We start from the raw sequence: 17,907 nt of genomic DNA, 5'->3' as shown, positions 1-17,907 counted from the left end.
CTGAGATGGTTGGAATAGCTGTCCTCAGTTCCATCCAGGATTGAGCCTGTGATATCTTTGTTAGCATTATATTATATTCCAAAGTTTCTAAATTCATTACTCAAAACACTAACAAATCTCAATCAGTTGTTGGTTGCCACATTATTCAAAATACTGATAGTTGTGAATGACTTACTTTTTATTCTATAAATTAGGTCATAGCCAATATTTCAGTACACAAACATTATTTTTATTCATTTGAATCCCAATATGTTTTCTTAAATTGTAGGAAAAACCGGTAGCATATCAGTCAGCAAACCAGAAATTATATCTTACTGCTACATCTCATAACTACATCTTCCTAAAACACAAACATTCATAATATGTAGTATACTATCTCTAAAATTACACAGGTTTTGTGTACATTTCTTCTAATTGATCAGGTCTGCTTATTTTCCTCTGGATTAAGGATCAAGGAGATAGTATATTAGATGATTTGATAAATTTCCAATGCTTTGCAAAGTAGTTGAACAACTTTTTCTTTGTGATGCTAGGTGGCACTACTAGTCAAGACTTGGTATTTCATAGCTGGCTTTCTTATTCTGAAGGTTGTAAAAAGACATATGATAAGTAATATTTAACATTGAAAACATGATAATCAATTTGATTATCTATGAATTGTCCTAAACGTTCAGAGTAAAGTTTCCTTTAAAGTTAAAATCTTTCAAGTGAAGGAAATTATAAAGTCACATGTAAACACCAAAATAAGAGGAATAGAGCAATAGGATATTTTTGGCTTTATAATTCAATTTAAAAATTAAGGTGCATTTATTTTTTTGGCAGCTGGCCATAAAGCTTCAATGTCCAGTAAGCAGTTGCTCTGAAAAAGAAAACAAAAAGGAAATATCAGTCTGTAGATTTCAATCCTCCCAGATACAATACAAGTGTTTTTACAACACCTAAAATACTTCTTCAGAGTATTGTCACATACCCTTTCTCTTAAATCCTATAATCATTATTTAAAAAAAAAAGCTGTAACTTTCTCTTATTTTATCAAGATTTCACTGCATAAAAGCATTATCTCATTTTCAGGCAATTTATATTGTTACATGTCTATGGAAATGAGTATTTTTTTTGGTAAATGGCAATAGGTAATAGTTTACACTCAAGGAGAATTAAAAATCTGTGATACAGAAATGTACGATCCTGAAATTCTTTGAATGTCACATAAAGATTTGCATCTTGAATATATTCATCCAGTGTTATTGTCTGTTCCTTCTCCATGTTTGGTTAGTATCAAATATGTCTTTTGTTTATTGTATAGTAAGCTTACAAAGAAAAGGCAAATTATCAGCCATTTATGCAGACATCGAAGTCCCATGTTTTAACGTTTGGATCATCCAAACGGAACCTACAGCATTCTGACCATTAGCTGGGTCACTAGCTAGGCACTGAGGGCCTCACCTGGGTAACTCGAGAATCTCCTCAATCTGGCTCTTTGATTTGGCTTTCACAGGCCAGTACTTTTTATTTCTTCTCATCTGTCTGCTATCATGTTAACAAGCTAAGGCATCTCTCAGCAGCTCATTGACTACATATAAAACGAGATTAGAATTTCACCAGCTAAAGAATGGCTTACTTTCGGGGCTTTAGGCTTGAGACGAATATTTGTGTGTGCCTTGGTGATCAAATAAGGAAAAAAAAAGACCCAAATACAAATCAAACACACAAGTAAAACCCATAATTGTTGCCCACAAGAACTACTTGCTCAAGTTGGCTAAGCCTAATTGAAAACCCAGATAAATTCCAAACCAAAAAACCTAGCATTTTTCATGTTACTGACATATTATGGCTAGACTCATCTCAGTGTTGCTGCAGCACTAATAACCGTTATCTAATTTATATTTTGTTAATATGAACCTTGGTTCAAGAAAAGTCAATTAATGATGTTTGTAGCTGCTGGAAGACTGCCTTTAAAAAAATTAAAAAGAGAATTTAGAACAAATAGGTGAAATACGTGATCACTGAGTTACTAAGGTGGATATTGTATTAAATATGGCATGGTTCCTGGAGATTTGGGGAAGTTCTGGAGGCTTTTTTTCCAATATAAATAAAACTTTCAAAAAAAACTGAAAGACAATGTTGTTTATTGTGCAAGAAGTCAAGACTACTTAAATGGGATATTGTGACAAAGTGCTGCCAATTAATGCTGTATCTAATCTCAAATACACGTAAGACTTTTATCCTTCTTAGCAGGCTGACCAAAAAAACTAAAAGAAGTTGTCTTAATTATGTTTATATTTTCAAGCCACATTTTCCATATACAATTAAGCTATTTAAAATTCTGCAATTGAAGTACTTGTCTTTAATGATAAGGTCTGGGTTTATTTGATTAAAATGTGATTTGGCATAGTTGCATGACTGACATTTTAATTAAGAAAATTACATTTGTTTTTTTGATATTTGTCTGTATTCTAACTAGTTGTTTTATCAGTTACACATGACACATAAACACATTCTGAAAATTAGTTCACTGGATATTTCTTATCCTGCAAAATTTAAATAGCAGAAAGACATAGACTATATGTAAATAATATATGTGCGTATTGGCTTGCATGTGATAGGAAGTTAGATAAATAAAGTGACTTTAATGTACTCTATTTATTATTAATTAGTGCAACACAAGAACTTAAACAGCCCAGGCCATTTTAGGAGGAATAAAGATGTTTTTAAAAGACTAGCAGACCTGTAACAAATCCTATTTCTCCGTTATACTAACTGCTTTTATTGCATTTAAATCCTTGCTGGTGCTGAAAGGTAAAAGCAAGCTAGGAAGCTGCATGACTGAGAAACCCAAACAACTCTTAATTTTTTTTTTTTCATTTTCCAGTCCTATGACTTGAGAATTTGCCATCTGGATTGCATACTGTAGTCAATGTTTTAGTTCTTGATGTTTTAAAACAATAGCACTGTAGCATTTTAACATGTAGTTTCATGATAAAATAAATGTGTCATGCATTAAATTATGCAGGCATATATTTACAACTCCTCATGTGCCCAAAGAACATAGTGAGGACAGGAGGACAGTCACTTGCTGGTTTGGTATGATACACCACAGTGTAGGGTTGATAATGTATAATACATATATTATCAACCCGGCATATATTAGTATTTAGGGGAAAATATTTCAGAAAAAATACACCATATTTTGCTTTGATTTGGGCTTTCTCAAGGTTAATTATCATCCAGGTGACTAAGATGCTTTATTTCTCTTCAATACGTTAATCTCAGGGGTACTTGCCTGAGGTTGAACTGTTTTTGATTAACTCTATGTGATAATGAGAACCATGAAAATAGCCTTGTATAGGGAGTTCCTTCTTTCTGATGTTACATATAAAACTGTGGAAGTCTTACAATATTTAACACTGAACTTTTTACTTTTTTCCCTTTCTGCACCCAGACCTCAAACTAATCATGAAAGTGTGAGGAATGATTTTATCTAAAATCATTGCTCTTTTGTAAGGTGTGCCTAATTGAAGAGTTCAACTAGTTTTACTGGGATTTAAAAAAAAAAAACACATTCTAATGAGAGTTCAAGGAGATTTTTTTGTGCCCTCCAAGGACAGACATGGAGTCAGGTCAGCAACTGTGGACCTACACTTCCTTTCTTATCATAATCTGCATGTTTTTAGCTAATCACTAATGACTACTGGTGTTTCCTCCAAGTTCTGTATTTATAATAGAGAGACAACTGACTGGATAAAATTGTCAAAGTTGTTTGAGGATGGCTCTAAAAATATACATTTTTTCCTTCACAAACTACATAATAAGATTGTAGATAAAGGGAATTCTTGTCTTCTATTTGATTTTACTTCTGTTTTGATGAGCTAATCTTGATGCTGACTTTTATCAAATGAAATGGTTAATGAGCTCATTGTCCACCTTAATCTGTGAACATAATCACAAAGAGGCCTGAACATATCTAGAGCCGCCTACAACCTTTCCATCTCTTAATTTATTCTTTGCAAGGTTATATCTGAATCCAAATGGGAAAGATAATTTATAAACAAATTTGTAAGATTATTGCACTTTCAAGAAGCTAGCACTTTATATTACATATTCTCTTCAATTCAGTTTTCTTCACCATTGATTGGAGCAATTTTATTAATAAAAAATGTTTATATCCAATGGACTTGGACATAATAACCTATGTGTTGTTTGATGTTTTTCAGGTTGTAAGAATAAATTCACTTTCCACAAATGGTTTATTGGAAAGGTAGCAAGAGAGGACAAGGAAAATATCTCAAATGTCTTAATGAGGCATCACAGATACCTGTAACATCTTTCATTGCCATTTAGTTAAAAAAAAATTAGGATTTATAGTTCAAGAGCCCATCTGTTGACTCAACAGCAATTCTATTAGCTATTGCAAAAGCATTGAGCCACTTCTCTACATTTATTCAACCAGTTTACTCAATTGCCAGCTAACTCTATCTTTTTTTCCCTTTCTCTCTCTTAAGTGGGGAAAAAGAGATTCTAACTGGTTTGGCTGGTCACCCAGAGTAGACAGACACATTGGTCTGAGTCTCCCTCATACTCTCCCTGCCATATGGTTGCTTTGACTTATTTCCCATGTCTATTCCAATTAGCTGTAGTCTGGGCAGACCACACATGGTAAATTTAAGAGAAAAAAAAAAGCAATTCAGGCATAACAAACACATCAGACAGGCTATGAGCATGCAAAAATGCCCATGAGTCTGAGATTTCTCACAAGACTGCTATATAACTGGCAGATAATTTGTGTGGCCTGACCATGCATTTGGATCCAGAGAAATAAATGTTTGTTTCATGTTATTATAAATTTTACTATTTTGGTTGCCCAAAGTATAAGAAATAACTATTTGAAAAAATAATATTCAGTTAATGAGAATACATATTATAAGAAATGCAAAACTCATTTCAGATTTAAAGGTACTTGAAATGCATAGTCACTTCCCCTCATCAGTTGAGTGCCATAAAGTACTAGCATTCATCAAATTCAATTGCTGAGACCTTCTAATGAAAATTGACATAAGTCTGCATAATTGGATCCTTTAATTTCCTTGAAGAAATACATTTAAAAGAAATTGAATCATAATTGAATAAGCTAATTCTAGCAATTAAGTGGTTATTTAATGGACTATTTCCTATATAACACAACAAATCAAACATTTTTCAAAAGGAAGAAAAGTCATGAAAATGCTTGCAGACACAAAAGAATAATAAAGTTTTAAACTACAAAGCTAATAAGCTAGATAAACTGATGTCATGCTAAGGAAACCCATCCTGGTTCACTAAAGTCTAACATCTGAAACCATTAAGTGATCCATCCCTTTCCACTACCACAGTACAAAAGTGCTAAGTTATAGGCATCAGATTAACTCCTCACACATTTAGGCTAAACTTTGCTTGAAACGTCACCATACATGTCTAAAGACAGAATGTTTTCTTTCAAGAGTGTTTGTGAAAACTCTGATTATATTTATATGTACATATCATAAATGTATACATAATTTTATTTACTTTTTTAAATAAGTCAATATCTTAAAAGGAAAATCAGATCCAATAGCTTTTTGACAAATAAAAGTTGTACTTACATCCATCATTCATGAGATCATGGGGTTCCAACAACACTGCTGATATTACTGTCAGTAATATCAAAACCGCTTAACTCTTGGAGATCAAATTAACTAGTTTATATTTTGCTTCTGTGTAAAAAAAATCGTAAGAATTAGTATTTTGAAATATTTAATACCAATTTAGCACTGATTTCTTTTTTAAAAAACCATTGAAATACACAAACCGATGATTTAGTGAATATTTAATGTTTCCATAATATCAATCCTGGACTAATAAACAGCTGCTTCTATTTTTATGTACATGGCATATTTAGGTCTAGTCTCATTTAATCTGATTATTGTGAAAACATTGTGATTTAGAATAACCTGGCTACAAAGTCTTAATTTTTGTTGCATCTTTGAAATTAAATGTTATTTTAAAGCTTTATTGGATTTGTTATTTTAATGAATTAATTACTTTAAATTTTACTTTTTGGGCAATAAGCACATAAAATGGAGAAGCTGCAGAGATAAGACATGGTATACAATTTTAGTACAGAAAATATACTCTTTTAGAAATATTTACCATTTAGAAAAATTTTTGAAAATAATGACAAGAACAAGAAATGTGTTTTTGTAGTTATTGAAATTGTATCATTTCTACAAATATAATAGTCTGAACAGTTTTGACTTACTATACAGCACTGTCCTATATAATTTTTTGCTATGATAAAAATGCTGTATGTCTGCATGTCCCAAAACACTAGCCACTAGTCAAATTTGACTTAAAATATGGCTAGTTCAACTGAGGAACTGAGTTTTTAATTTTATTTTAAAAATTAACTTAAATTTGAATAGCATATGGCTAGTGACTACTCTATTGGACAACATAATATAGAATATTGGCTCAATAAAACTGATATTTCCTTAGCATTGACCTTGATTATTACTAGGAAGAGTGAGATGCTACTGTATTTTCTAAATATATTTTTGGAAACCAAAAAATTAAATATGAGGAAATACTTGTGCTTAGGTAATGTAAGAGACACTTCAACCACACTATTGTGGACATTTTTTTGTCAGTAGACAAAATTTGTAACTACTGATGTAGAAAATGATGTTTGTAATTCTTGTGGAGTTTCCTCTAAGGCTATTACCAGGTGCACTCTAATTTGCTCTTTAAATGCCCAGTCAAGCCTTTAGAAACAGTAAATATGCAAAATATGTTACTGTGAACTGACTATGCAACATGAAATCCAATACCCTGAAAAGATTTTTCAGTAACTCATGCAGTTCTAAACAACAAACTACATTTTAAAGCAAAACCCAGAAATCAACCTGTATCTGTATACAGTCCTGCAAAATTAATGTAGGCAAGTGTTTCTAAATACCACAGTTCTTTATTCCAGTGTGTTAATTCATTAACTTCAGAATAATAATTCAGTGTCAATACTTCACAGCCAAATTCAAATTGCTGTATTAATTCTAACTCCTTCTCTACCTGATTACCTCCCTTTTTCCTCTCTTTTCTTTCCAGAACGCTGATTTTCTGTGCAGGCCCCATTAGCCTTTCTCTTTGAATACATTATTGCTCCCTGGTTTCCAGTAAAGGCTCCTGGTTTCTGTGTTTCTAATCAAGGTCTCCATTAAACAGTCACAGAGGTTATTGTTTGGTTATGTTTGTAGTTAGTAGCTCTTAGCTTTATCTACTTAGTGGTGGTTTACAAATTCCTGCTAATGCTAAATTAGAACAGTAATTTCTGGTGGCTTCTACTCTTATTTTCCCTTTCCCCTTCCCCTATTGCAGATCAGAGATAGGGGCGGAGGGAAGGAAAGCCGCTGAGAGGAGATGAAAACCTTTAACAAACTCATCCTGTGGGACAGTGGATAAGGAAGATCACAGTTGTTTGGCCCGGGGATCTGGATCTTATTAATGTCACCAGTCTTCTCCAATTCTCAGTGGCAGAAATCTGAATTCTTTCTGCTGTCAATAAGCCTTAACATTAACTGAAGTTCACTAAACTTTCTGTAACTAAATGAAGGTTGCTGAAACTGTCCTCTTTCTTTTAAAAGTACAGTGAATGGAGTAGTGTTAGTATCACCACCATGTTGCTGTTGATGTCCAAAAACTGACAGATGCCAAAGCATGTCATTTGGGTACCCCTTCTATCAGTCATAACCCGCTTTTCTAAATTTGAGGTTTAAACATGTAGTTTTGTAAAGCAATAGAAGAGATGTGCTATAATATATTTTCTGCATTGTTGTTTGCTCTTGCAGTCTGACTTAGAGCAAACTTCTGCTTTTGCGATTTAGTTGATGCCACAGATATTTCTAAAATAAATAATGAATCAGAGTGAAAGGTAAAGGGTGTTAAATATTATATATGAGGAATGAGCTTTTAATTATTCTCTCATAAAACATTTAGTGTATTAATAAAAATAAATTTTCTTTTTTTTCTTTTTTTCTGGGATATTTTCCTTTTTCAAAAATTATAGCAATGGACAGAGAATAATATATGAATACAAATGAAAGAATTCAATTTAATTATTTTCAAGTATAAAGGTGAACCTCAAACTTAGTCAAATGCAACTGGTTAATGGGGTATCAATATAGCAGCTAATACTTACAAAGTACTGACTTCATGCCCCCACTTTACATATATTAGCTTATTTAATACTCTTTCCAACTTCATGAAGTAGATACTAGTATTAGTTCCATTTTTTAAATAAATAAATCAAAATGTCAAGATGCTAAGTAATTTGTTCATGATCACACAGCTGGTAAAAACTGCAAGCTGATTTAACCCAGGCAATCTAGCTCCAGTATCTGTTGTAGTATTTTTAATTATGACACAACATTCTGTCTCTTTCAATTAAAAAAAGATTTATCTCTTGTTACTTTCAACTCTGCTCTATTACATCCCAATCCCCTTTACTATATGTTGATATGTTGAATAATTTTATAACTCTCTGGTGACTTTTGGTTGTTAAAATTAGACTACACCTTCCCAAGTACGACAGAGGTTATGACTAAGACAGCTCAGAAGAGAGGAGCTATGGCCTGGCTCAGAGAGATTTTTTCTCTTTCTTTTTTTTTAAGGCTTATATTCTCTATTGAGGGAGGTGAAGATGAGGAAGAGGGAGATAGAAATCTCTACTATAATTTGGTATGCACTTGTGGTGTCCCTATAGGTGGTGTTGATATGGACAGGAGACAGGGAAATACTGGGTAGAAGAGGGCTGATCTCCTACAAAGGCCCCACCCTCAAGCCTGGAAACCTGCCGCCTTAAGTAAGAACAGGCATTCCTATTTTCATGACCAAAAGTTGTCTTTTGGCCTGCCATGCCCCTCTATCCTGTACCCATAAAAACCCCAAACCCCTGGCTCCATGAGGAGATGAACAGAAGAACAGAAAAATGGCAGAATGGCACGGCCTAGAGGAGTTCAGCTGGGGAGGTTGGAGAGGAGATTGGCCGCTGGATGGCCAAACTCCAGGAAAAGATTATCTTCTCACTCCCATCCCCCTTCCAGTTCCCCAACCATCCCACTGAGAGCCACTTCCACCACTCAATAAAACACCTGCAGTTATCCTTCAGGTCCGTGTGTGACCTGATTCTTCCTGGACACCAGACAAGGACCTGGGTACCAAGAGGTCACTGAGCTAGTTAACGCTTAAGCCGTCTGCAGACGGCAAGGCTAAAACAGCACACTGTAACACATGCCCACTTGGGCTTCAGGAGTCACAGGCTCCCACCCCTGGATGCTGCTGTGTGGCCAAAGCCCAGGGGTACTCACCCCAGTTCCTGCACCTTCTGTCTGCATACTCCTTGTCTCATAAGGGGTTTGAGTATGCACTCCAGCCGAACAGATGAGCCACACCCCTGTCACACATCCTGCAAGGGGGTCAGGGAACTCTCCCATTTCAGCATGTGTGATTTTCCAGTGGTGGTGTTCAGAAGTGTGTCTCCCAATGGCCTATAATAGTAAAATGTGAAAAGGGAGAAATAAATTAAAGATGGAATTTATAACCAAAAGAGAACCAGAACTTAAAGAGTTGGAAAATTATCAGCCTGGTCATGTAAGGAATGAAAAGGCAAAGCATGTTGGAGAGAAAAAATCCAGGATGTGGCCAAGCAACCACTTAAGGAGATTGGTATGGATTAAAAATAAAAAAAGGAAGCCAGATGCTATTCATGAAAACAATGGAAGCATGACCCCAAAGATACTTCAGAGATCTTCAGGGCTGACACTTCCATCAAAGGCCCAAAGTGCCAGGGCTTTGAGGGCAGAATGGATTTTGAGTGTGGGGCGGGGGCATCCCAGGGCACCTATAGGACCTCAGGGCTTATTACCCAGGGCTGTCTGAAGTCCCTATTCCCCAAATTCTGGTGCAGCTCTCCTCAGCTGCCCCAGCTGTGGTTCAAGCAGGTGCATGTGTGGCTTAGGCTGCTGTTCCAGAAGGCACAAGCCATAAACCTTGGCAGTGTCCTGTTGGTGCTAATTCTGCAGGTTCGCAGAGTGCAAGAACTGTGGGGGCATCTTTACTTCCACCTAGATTTCACAGGATATTTCAGATAGCCTCAGAGGGCTTGGCAGAGACTTGCTGCAGGGGTGGGGCTGCCACAGAGTGTCTCCACTAGGGCAATGCCCAGAAGAACTCAGGGGTGAAGGCCACCAAAGATAGTTCCCACTAGGGCAATATTTACTAGAGTCATGAGGCAGGGCTGCTCCTGAGATTTCAGATCTGTAGAGCCATTTACATGCAATGCTAGTCTGAAAGAGCCACAGACACCTGACTCTAACCCATGAGAACAGCAGCAAGGGCTATGCCCAGCAAAGCCATGGGGGTGGGGTCCCTCAGATCCTTGGAGACTCAATCTCCTCCCAGTATGCCTGGAAGTTGGGACATGGAGTCAAAGAAGATTATTCTCAACCCGTGATATTTAATGATTTTTGCCCTGTTGCGGTTTAGACTTACTTGTAACCTGTTACCTTTTTTTCATCTTGCTTATTTTTTTTTCCTTTTTGTAATGAGAATGCCTATCCAATGCCCATTCCACCATTGTATTTTGAAAGTACATAACTTGTTTGATTTCACAGGTTCATAGCTGGAAAGCAGTTTGCCTCAGGATGATATCTAGGTGAGACTCTGGACTTTAGACTTTAAATTTCATGCTGGAATGGGTTAAGATCTTTGAGGCTTTGGGATATAATGAATATATTTTTTACATGAGAAGGACACGAATTTTGAAGGGCCAGAAATGGAATAATATAGTTTCAATATGTACCCTCCAAAATTCAGGTGTTGCTTACGTGATAGCATTAAAATCTGTTCAGAAATGCAGATGATTTTGTATGTTGATTTTATATTCTGCAACTTTGCTGAATTCATTAGTTCTAACAGTTTTTTTTTGTGTGTAGCATCTTTAGGATTTTCTACATATAAAATTACATCACCCCTGGGTAGAGATAAATTTACCTCTTCCTTTTCAACTTGGATGCATTTTATTTATTTTTCTTGCCTAATATCTCAAGTTAGAACTTCCAGTACCGTGTTAAATAGAAGTGTTGAAAGCAGGAATTCTTGCCTTGTTCCTGATATTAGAGGAAAAGTTTTCAGTCTTTTATCATTACATGATGTTAGTTGTGGATTCTAGCTATTTTTAAGTATTATTACACCATGTCTCAATCTCCTTCTAGTTTGAAATCATGGTACAGTAAGTCTATTTCACTTAAGACATTTTTCTATTGAAAAAGCAATTTACTGGAATGCATCCTCTCCCTTTTTGCAGATGTTTAGCTAGTGTGGGACTAGAAAGGCATTAGAGTGTGTTTGCTTCAATTATACCCCTGTCTTATTGTTGATGTTCCACACCTCACCTTCCCAAGGCTAATTAACTACTAGATGCCCTTCGTTCACCACCACTTCCTTCCTTTGGGTCCAAATGGGAGTATCATTTTCCTCCTTTGGATTATTTTATGTTTTATTTGGCCATACTTCAGACATACATACTTGGCTTACGTGGCATTAATTTGTCCCCACTGATATACAGTAAAAGTAAGTTAGCACCTACATTTTTCATCCTTAATTAAGTTTTGTGAGTGTGGGGAATTCAGTACTTTGCAAACAGTAGGCTTCAGTAAATGTTGACTGAAGACTGGCTGAAGCCTGTGAAGTAATTTTATTATCACAGCAATTACATCTCAACAGTCATCAACAAATGCTGCTACTTAGGACAGTAGCATTTCACAGCTGCTAATAAGATCTGTGAGACAGCGCAGCTGTTGACTATCACTGGGGATAACAAAACATTCCAGTAAGAGCAGGAGGCAGGAAAGAGAGCAAGTGCGGCGAAAAGAAAATATAGATCTGCTTCTAATTTTAGAAGTATTTTAAAGAAGATATAATAGGAGAGCACTCAACGTTTTTAAAAGCAGCAACTGCAACAAAATTAAGCTAAAAATAAAAATTGAATTTACTTATTTTAATGTCTGAAATGCCTTCCTTTATTTTAAAAATCTAAATTATGAAAACTTTATAAAATAATTTGTTAGAACTAAAATAAAACAAATTTAAGTAAACTAAAGTTATATATTATCTAAAGCTATAGGACCAGAATATCACAACCTCCAAATATTTTCTAAAAAAAGTCACATTTTTTTCAAGTCACCATAGAGAAGTAACTCACAACAGTATGTAAGAACAGCAGCCTGGTTTTCCTTTTGGTAATACAGTCACTGATATAATGAATATTTAATTTCTTAGAAAAGAAAAGAAATAGCACCAGCTTTGAGCCAAATCATTCTATTTGGAAGTCAAGGATCAGTAACTGTAAAAAATGGCAGTTACTTTCTAATCTTGTTATTAATTTCAATGAAGCCTTCAAACACATGTTTCTAAGGAAAATAAAAGAGGAATCAGTTTGAGAATAACAGGTTGGGAGTGATGCAGATGACCTGAACATTTTCATTTACATTGCATTGTTCCAAAGCAATGATTTTTAAATGTATTTATGGAAATATCTGAGAATGAGTTTAATAATGTATTAAGCTATTGGACATTCTAAGAGCTTTTTATCTTGCTAAAGAGAAGAATTAGTAAGTGTAATTCATTTTTATAGTAACATATGTCATGGATTGTAACATTTTTAGCATTTGTTAAATGGAGCCATGTTATTACCTTTACCCAGTTTTAGAAAAGATTTGCCCCATAAGTGGCCTCTTGATAGGGGGAGAGTCTATGAAGAAGACAGAGTGCTTTCATTCAATCACATTTCACAGAAAATTCCAAAATGGCCACAATAATTTTCTCTTTTCTTTTCAGAAGGTAATTGAACAAATAAAGTTAAACTTCATGAGTTGTCACAAAGATGGAAGTTGTACACTGATATCTCAATGACTGTGTTTCCTGGAAAGATGACTTTTGTGGAATAGGATTAAATCTTTCACAGTCTAAAATAGGTTACATGCAAGATAGTCTTCACAGCATCCTATGCATAAACAAGTAAATGATGCTTTATTAAAATTTTAGCACTTTTATCAATAAGCATTTCAGTTGTTCAGAGGCAATTCTTCTATTTTCTGTTCACTTTCTGAGAATCAAAGTGACATATAAATGACCACATGGAGTTATATTTTTCTGTATTGGTTTTTGGAATTTTTTTTTTTTTGGTGTTTACTTTATTAAAGGGAGAAAAATGAGGTAGCATAGAATTGTGTGAGGAGGCCGGGTATGGTGGCTCACGCCTGTAATCCCAACACTTTGAGAGGCCAAGGCGGGTGGATCAGGAGGCCGGTTACGGTGGCTCACGCCTGTAATCCCGGCACTTTGAGAGGCCAAGGCGGGTGGATCACGAGGTCAAGAGACTGAGACCACCCTGGCCAACACGGTGAAGCCCCGTCTCTACTAAAAATACAAAAAATTAGCTGGGCATGGTGGCGTGTGCCTGTAGTCCCAGCTACTCGGGAGGCTGAGGTAGGAGAATCACTTGAACCCCGGAGGTGGAGGTTGCAGTGAGCTGAGATCGTGCCACTGCACTCCAGCCTGGCGACAGAGCAAGATTCTGTCTAAAAAAAAAAAAAAAAAAAAAAAAAAAGAATTGTGTGAGGAACCATGGGCTTTTGTATGGGCTCTACCACTCTCCTGCAGGGTTTCCTCGGACAAATTACTGTCCTATCTCAGATTTTCCATATAAAAAATGAAGATAATATTACTTACTCAGCTTTTTGAAAGCCAACAAAATTCAATTGCTATGCAACATTGAAAATTAGTATATAAATATATAATTTTTCAAGTAGAATGACATTTGAACAACGCTAACTCTGAGTTAGACACTCTACTACGCAGAATGTCAACAACATAGATTGGAACTGTTATCCCCATCTTACAGGGGCAAAGTTAGGACACAAAAGGATTAAGAAACTTGCTAAGTGCCTCCTATTACAACATGATGACAGTTCTTAATATGGTACCGTGGGGTCTGAGGCATTCTCTTTGGATGAGATGGCAAATATCACCCGTCATAGTTGAAGACTTGGCTAAAACAGGCCATAACATTTCAAATGTCTGGTTAGTGAGGGTTTTACTGTGTCACTGAAGTGGCAAAACTGATAATACAACTTCTTTTCTCCATGAAGATAAACTACAGCAGGCTGTGACAACCTAATGGTTCAGCTCTACTCTTGCCTATTCACTATTTGCTGCATTTCTTTCTTTCCAGCTCCCAGGAATATGTGAACAACTGCATGGCACCTTAACAGTAGACCTGAACTTTTCATTCTGCTTCAAGTGCCTTTCTTTTTGGTTCATTGTGGTTTTCCTCTTGCTATTGGACCTTTTGCAGGACAACTCTGGACTGCTATAGCATGTTTTGAAAGGTCCATGGAAATTTCTGGTCTTTTTAGTCCTGGAAGAAGGAATTTTTTGCATTTCTTGGGGTAGGGAAGAGTTTATTTTAGATTGTCAACTCTATATTGAAGCAAATCTAGATATTTTTGGACAAAAATGTAAATATATTGACAAAGATTATCAAGGAAAATAGGGTTACCCAGCATGATTTAGGCTGTAGAATCTATACAGTGACCCTAAGGCATGCCCTGCAGAGGACAGGGAAATGCAACTGCTGCCTTGGTCCTGGCTTAGCAGCCTGTTAAGCCACTCATTACTCCAGTTAGATTTTAAAAGTATACCTAAGTACATTCCCACTAAATGTCCACTCTTTCTTCCTCACTAGGACTTCAGTCCTAAATTCCTAGCTGCTTTCAGTGAGCTGGACTAAATGGTCATACAAAGGCAACAGACTTTGAAGTTTCTCTGTCAAAGCATAGATTAGAACTAACTACTCTTTTTACTGGTTCACATATTTAACCCTTTAGAACATGAAGTGCTTAGAAAATCCTAAGTAGCTTCATGTATCTATTCTAAAAAGGGATTAGAATGCAGGAAAAAAAAAGGAAAGCAAGATGCCTTTTACTATTTTTTTTTTTCTGCAAAGCTTTCTCTTATTGATTACTTCTCAGCCTGTCGCAGGTGTTCTCTGTATGGGTCTGCCTTCATGGTGCCTCTCCTCTCCCAGGAGACTGGAGAAAATGAAGCCTTTTCCAGAGTTTTTGAGGTTGCTAATGCCAAATTCTGCAAGGTCATAGCCAATGCATGTGCTGGGTATAAGTACATCTGAAAGCACTGAGTGAGTTGATGAAGACCTTCGTGATTGAGGTCAAGTTTAAAGGAAGCAGCAGCAACTGTTCAGCTCCAGCGGATTTGTGTTAAGGAAATGCAGGCTCAGTTACAGCAAATCTTTAAGATTTGCCCAGAGAAAACCAGAATGCTAGATTTCTTTTTCAAATATAAAATCTTCTACTTTTAAAAAGTTGCCCTATATGTTATGTAAAACTCTGACATGGGCAAAAGAAAACATTTGTGGCCTTGATTTGCCCAATGGGACACAAATACGTGCCGTCTGCAATAAGACATGACATTTATTATCTGTTTGATGATAGATTAGACAATGTGCTCAGTGCCTTATAGCATTTATCCCAAAAAAGTTCTTTTCAGTGTGTTTGTGTGTGTACTTGTGTGTAGGATGTAACTATGTATATCCTTAAAAACTTTTCCTTTGGCTTAAGTAATGATTCTTTCTCATTTGCATCAATTTGAGCAATTTATATTAGCTTGGCTTAATTGTGAACTGCTCCACACAGACTTCTATAACAGTGATGTCTCCTAGCTCTGGAATTAATTTACATATATTTTCTATACCATTAATCTGCTATTTAACAAACACTATTTTATGATATCTGTTATAACTGTTACTCTTTTATTGCTCAACTTTTCTTGAATATTATTTCTTGTTTCCCAAGGTAGATTACAAGCTTTTTTAGTGAAAGGATTACATAGACATTTTTCTTAGTCTCTTCTAGTGAAGTGTGTATGTGCAAGGTGGCTTTTTGACTATTTGGGTGAATATGTTTAAAGTCAGTAACTCTATGCCAAGACATCAATATATACTTAATTTCTTAATTAAAATGTTATAATAATAGCTATCTATTGCATTCTTGGTAGGCACCGTGATAAAGTCTTAAAAAGCCTTATTAGTTTGGTATTATTGGCTCTGTTTTATGGAAGCAAAAAAAAAAAAGCCTGAGGCTTGAAAAGTTTTTTGGCCAAGTCACACATAAGTTGCAAAGTGAGTGTGGACTTTAATATTAAAAACACCAATAATAGGCATTAATAATTGTGTGGAAAGTATAACTGAAAAGATAAAATAATTCCTAACCAGGAGGGTAAGTCATCCAGAACACAACAAATAGTATCATGAAGAGGATTTAAATACAGGTGTTGTAAGTCTCCATCCTCAGATAAATGTGAATACTAATAGACTCATTATTCTGAGTGCCGACAACAGTGCTTTAGCTATTCTCAACTTTTTAAATATAACATTTCCTCTTCTACAATTACCTGTCTTGAAAGGATGAATTAATTCTTTCAAAAACCTAGCAACCAGAGTCATAAAAAAAGAATGTTGGAATTAGAAGAGATTTTAAAAATTACTTGGCCTAACCTATGCATTATCAAATGAGAGATATACATACAGAACGAGATTTGCTCAAGTACATACTACCCAAAAATATTAGAATCAGTACAAGCTTTTCCATATAATAAAATAAAATAATAAAACCATTTTATTCTTAGGAAATTACTACAGTTTATTTTAGATAGCCTGATATGGTTTAGCTCCCAAATCTCATCTGAAATTGTAATCCCCACATGTTGGGGGAAGGATCTAGTGGGAGGTGATTGGATCATTGGGGGCGGATTTCCCCCTTGCTGTTCTTGTGATAGTGAGGGTGTTCTCACAAGATATGACCCTTTAAAAATGCGTGACACTTCCATGCCTCCTTCTGCTCTGCTACAGTAAGACGTGCTTGCTTCCCCTTTGCCTTCCACCATGACTGTAAGTTTCCTGAGGCTTCCTAGTCACGCTTCCTGTACAGCCTATGGAAATACGAGTCAATTAAACTTCTTTTCGTCATAAATTACCCAGCCTCAGGAAGTTCCTTATAGCAGTGTGAGAACGAGCTAAGCATGCTGGGACCTCATCTCTTGATTGAGAGAGAACAAATGCAAATAGTTGTCAGCAGAGAATTCTTGATCCTGATTGACAATGGTAGTTCTCTACATTGATTTGAGCTAGCTGGATGGAGGAAGATATGGTAGATGATGCTCATAATAATAAAATGATGCAGGAAATATATAGTTCCTAGATTCTAGTAAATATAACTGAACTCTTCAAGAAAAGGAATTGTATTTTGCCGGGTTTGATTTTCCAGCAAACAGCTAAGTGCATGACACTTGTTGCTGAAAGGAATAGTGGAGGTTTTCTTTCTGCTTCTGATCCAATTGTCATTTGATGATTATTTTCTACCTGTCATGCCCTGTGCCTTGACTCTCATCTATATTAATCTCATTTAATTCCCACTAAAAGAGAACAAAACAAAATCATGAACACAAAATCCCCAAAAAACCTTTTGAGATAAGTATTCTCATTTCACAGATAAGGATGCAGATGTAGAGATGGTAATTTTCAGTACCCGCAATTAGTAAAACAGATGCTAAAATACATGATTCAAATTCCAGAACCCTTTATGTTACACTGCTTCCTCTCTCACACTGTCTGTTAAAAGTACTTGTATTGGAAGCTGTTTGAGCAAACATCATGTCATTGATCCTAATATTGTATGTTTGTTACAGTGAATACAATGTTATGACCATCTTAGCAGGAGGTAGCTATTGAAGATGATAACAATGTTAGGAGCTAATTTTTGAACAGAC

The 17,907-nt window shown here is 35.6% G+C and overlaps 1 long non-coding RNA gene across 1 annotated transcript in view; it reads right to left on the bottom strand.

The window, feature by feature from the left end:
• Window positions 1-207: 207 nt before the first annotated feature.
• The window catches only part of LOC129528145 (uncharacterized), a 312,151-nt gene continuing 294,451 nt past the window's right edge, over window positions 208-17,907 (bottom strand). Inside the window, exons 5-7 of the long non-coding RNA XR_008673372.2 lie at window positions 9,372-9,551; window positions 5,616-5,726; window positions 208-859 (exon numbers count right to left, since the gene is read on the bottom strand). This is a non-coding gene — a long non-coding RNA (uncharacterized lncRNA). The remainder of the gene's footprint in view (window positions 860-5,615; window positions 5,727-9,371; window positions 9,552-17,907) is intronic.

The sequence above is a fragment of the Gorilla gorilla genome, chromosome 19 (genome assembly GCF_029281585.2).
Source record: "Gorilla gorilla gorilla isolate KB3781 chromosome 19, NHGRI_mGorGor1-v2.1_pri, whole genome shotgun sequence".
Classification (NCBI taxonomy): Eukaryota; Metazoa; Chordata; class Mammalia; order Primates; family Hominidae; genus Gorilla; species Gorilla gorilla.
Note: the sequence above shows the minus strand (reverse complement) of the source record. Positions and strands in the feature narration are given on the sequence as shown.